This window comes from Rattus rattus, chromosome 15, assembly GCF_011064425.1.
Source record: "Rattus rattus isolate New Zealand chromosome 15, Rrattus_CSIRO_v1, whole genome shotgun sequence".
In the NCBI taxonomy this organism is placed as follows: domain Eukaryota; kingdom Metazoa; phylum Chordata; class Mammalia; order Rodentia; family Muridae; genus Rattus; species Rattus rattus.
The window spans coordinates 44135144-44139598 of record NC_046168.1 but is presented as its reverse complement, the minus strand read 5'-3'; positions in this window follow the sequence as shown (position 1 = coordinate 44139598).

Below are 4455 nucleotides of genomic sequence, written 5' to 3'. Positions count from 1 at the left end.
GCCAGAGATAGGGGCTATCAGACAGGGAAAGGAGGTCAAAGGGATACAAATTGGAAGAGAAAAAATCAAAATATCACCATTTGCAGATGATATGATAGTGTACTTACCACCCCAAAAGTTCTACCAGAGAACTACTTAACCTGATAAACAACTTCAGCAAAGTGTCAGGGTATAAAATTTATTCAAACAAATCAGTAGCCTTCCTCTACTCAATGGATAAACAAGTAGAAATAGAAATTAAGGAAATGACATCCTTCACAATAGTCCCAAATAACATAAAATAGCATGGTGTGACTTTAACCAAGCAAGTGAAAGATCTGTATAATAAGAACTTCAAATTTATGAAGAAAGAAATTGAGGAAGATCTCAGAAGATGGAAAGATCTTCCATGCTCATGGATTGGCAGGATTAATATAGTAAAGATGGCCATTTTCCAAAAGCAATCTATAGATCCAATGCAATCCCCATCAAAATCCCTACTCAATTCTTTATAGAGATAGAAAGAACAATTTGCAAATTCATTTGAAATAACAAAAAACCCAGGATAGCAAAAACTATACTCAAAAGTAAAAGAACTTCTGGGGGTATCACCATCCCTGACTTCAAGCAGTATTACAGAGCAATAGTCATAAAATTGAGACAGGCAGGTAGATCAGTGGAACAGAATTGAAGACCCAGAAATGAACCCACACACCTATAGCCACTTTATCTTTAACAAAGGAGCTAAAACCATCCAATGGAAGAAAGATAGCATTTTCAACAAATGGTACTGGTTCAACTGGAGGTCAGCATGTAGAAGAATGCAAATTGATCCATTCTTATCATCATGTACAAAGCTTAAGTCCAAGTGGATCAAGGACCTCCACATCAAACCAGATTCACCCAAACTAATAGAAGAAAAAATGGGGAAGAGTCTCGAACACATGGGCACTGGGGAAATTTTCTTGAACAAAACACCAATGGCTTATGCTATAAGATCAAGAATCAACAAATGGGACCTCATAAAACTGCAAAGCTTTTGTAAAGCAAAAGACACTGTCATTAGGACAAAATGGCAACCAACAGTTTGGGAAAAGATCTTTACCAATCCTACATCTGACAGAGGGCTAATATACAAAATATACAAAGAACTCAAGAAGTTAGACTCCAGAGAGCCAAATCACCCTATTAAAAAATGGGGTACAGAGCAAAACAAAACATTCTCAGCTGAGGATTATCAAATGGCCAAAAAGCACCTAAATAAATGTTCAACATCCTTAGTCATCAGGAAAATGCAAATCAAAACAACCCTGAGATTCCACCTCACACCAGTCAGAATGGCTAAGATAAAAAACTCAGGTGACAGTAGATGCTGGCAAGGATGGGGAGAAAGAGGAACACTCCTCCATTGTTGGTGAGATCGCAAACTGGTACAACCACTCTGGAAATCAATCTAGAAGGATCCTCAGAAAATTGGACATTCCACTACCTGAGGACCCAGCTATACCTCTCTTGGGCATATACCCAAAAGATACTCCAACATACAACAAAGACATATGGTCCACTATGTTCATAGCAGCTTTATTTATAATAGCCAAAAGCTGGAAAGAACCCAGATGCCCTTCAACAGAGGAATGGATTAAAAAAATGTGGTACATCTACAAAATGGAGTATACTCAGCTATCAAAAACAATGACTTCATGAAATTCATAGGCAAATGGAATGAACTAGAAAATATCATCCTGAGTGAGGTTACTCATTCACAGAAAAACACACTTGGTATGTACTCATTGATAAGTGGATATTAGCCAAAAAGCTCAAATTACCCAAGATGGAATCCACAGACCACAGGAAGCTCAAGAAGAAGGATGACCAAAATACAGATGCTCCCACTCCTTCTTAAAAGGGACAAAAATATTCATAGGAGGGGATATGGAAGCAAAGTTTAGAGCAGCAACTCAAGGAATGGCCATTCAGAGCTTGACACACAAGTGGCCCATATAAAACTAGATAAGCCACCAAAACTAGATAAGATTGATGAAGCTAAAAAGTGCATGCAGAAAGGGGTTGGATATAGATCTCTCCTGAGAAATACATCCAGAATATGTCCAATACAGAGGTCAATGCTAACAGCAAACCACCGAACTGAGAATAGGACCCCCTTGGGGGAAATTAGAGGAAGTAATAAAAGAGTGAAGGAGCTTGCGACCCCATAAAAACAACAATACCAACCAACCAGAGCTTCTGGGTACTAAAGCACTACGGAAAGACTATACATGGACTGACCCAGGGGTCCAACTGCATATGTAGCAGAGAATAGCCTTGTTGGGGCACCAGTGTAAGGGAAATCCCTTGGTCTTGCCAAGGTTGGACCCCCAGTGCAGGGGAATATGGGGGAGGGCAGTAAGGGGGTGTATAGCGGGAATACCTGTATGGGGGAGGGGGAGTGGAGGGAATGGGGGCTTATGGACAGGAAACCGGGAAGGGGAATAACCTTTAAAATGTAAGTAAAGAAATATATAATAAAAAAAAATAAAAAATCTTCTGAGTGAATCACCACCCCTGACTTCAAGCTGTACTACAGAGCAATAGTGATGAAAACTGCATGGTATTGGTACAGAGACAGGTAGATCAACGGAATAGAACTGAAGACCCAGAAATAAGACCACATAATTATGGACACTTGATCTTTGACAAAGAAACCAAAAACATACAATGGAATAAAGAAAATATGATAAATGGTGCTGGTCTAACTAGTGGTCTGTATGTAGAAAAATGAGAATAGATCCATATTTATCAACCTGTACAAACCTCAAGTCCAAGTGGATCAAGGACCTCAACATAAAACAAGATACACTGAATCAAATAGAAGAGAAAATGGGAAAGAACCTTGAACTCAACTCATTGGCACAGAGAAATTTCCTAAGCAGAACCACAGTGAATTTTCTCTTGATAATATAGAAGCTTTAAGGCATGAAATGTTTCTGACAGAGCAGCACTGAACTTGAAAGCACTCACTTATAAACAAAACTGTTTTGAAAATCTCACTTATAAACAAAGAGCTATTTCCCCTTTTGCTGCTTCAGAAGCACATGATTTTGTTAGCAATTAGATAACAGAATAATAACTATTTCCTACAGTTCCAACTTCTCTCCCAAAGGATCTGTACAGCCTTTCTCATTGCTACAACCTTCAAAGGTCACAGAAGACAAGGAGACTGCCATTAGAGGGTTCATCAAAGAGTCATGCAATGTGGCTCTTGAGTAGTCTTATTTCTGAAGTTCATTGCTCCCCTCCTATCAAAAAATAAGAATGCTAAGCCTTCACCAATGTATTAGCAAAATGAAAGTCCCATAAATATTGGTTTTCTCACAGATACTACACCTCTCTCAAGAGACTAATGAATGCTCACTGTTCTGCCTCTCCTTTGCTTCCACAGTAGAATCGTTTGCCTTAGCCCTTAGCACTAAATCTGATCATGCACAGCAGGTTCCTGTAGAATAAGTAACAGTAGTCATTTTTTAAATAAATGGCAATGAAAATTGACAGGTCTTCTGGCAAGAGTCAAAAGGTTTCTAATACATTAAGACATGTGCCTGGATAAGACATTAATACATTTTTCTTTTTCTTTCAAGTGTTAGCTTTCTGACACAGTGTTTATCTTCAGTTGTATCAAACAGAATGAGCTTATAAAGAAATCACTTTTATTTTATAATGAAGAGATAAAAAGATGATTTTTCTAAGCAGTTCATAGCACCATATGATGACTTTGCTTCTTTACATTTATTGGTTTTTGCCCTCCCCCACATTTATTTTTTAGAAAGTTTGTTTTGCCTGTTTCTATATGACTATGACAAGTTACTGCCATTAAGATATGTGCCTAAACCCACCATTCCTGTTATTAAATGTCACCTTTCAGTGGGCATCTACAGTTGGGCTTAGTTATTTTGTTTGATACACATGGATGTCTGGGGTCACCTGATAGAAAATCCAGTCCCAGGTGTCCAAGACCCCTCCACCCACTAGGTTGGAAACATGACTGAGGTCATCTGGGAGTCTCATTGAGAGGCCTACAGCTCTATAGCAGAGGAATATTGGAAAGCTCAGACTGTGTAGCCAGTTTCCACAGATAACGTTCCAAGAAGTAGGAGGTAGAGGCTATCATTTCCCTAAGAAATAGATGATACAGTTCTAGTACAGCATAACTTCTACCAGAATACATTGAGCTCAGTTATGTTCAGGAGAAAGACCATGAAGGCTACCTTCCTAGTTCTTTTTCATTTTCCTACTTCAGGTGTTTGTGTGTGTGTGTGTGTGTGTGTGTGTGTGTGTGTGTGTGTGTGTCTGTGTCTGTGTGTCTGTGTGTGTTTGTGTGTGTGTGTGTGTGTGTCTGTGTGTGTGTGTGTCTGTGTGTGTGTGTGTGTCTGTGTGTCTGTGTGTGTGTGTGTCTGTGTGTGTGTGTGTGGGTGTGTCTGT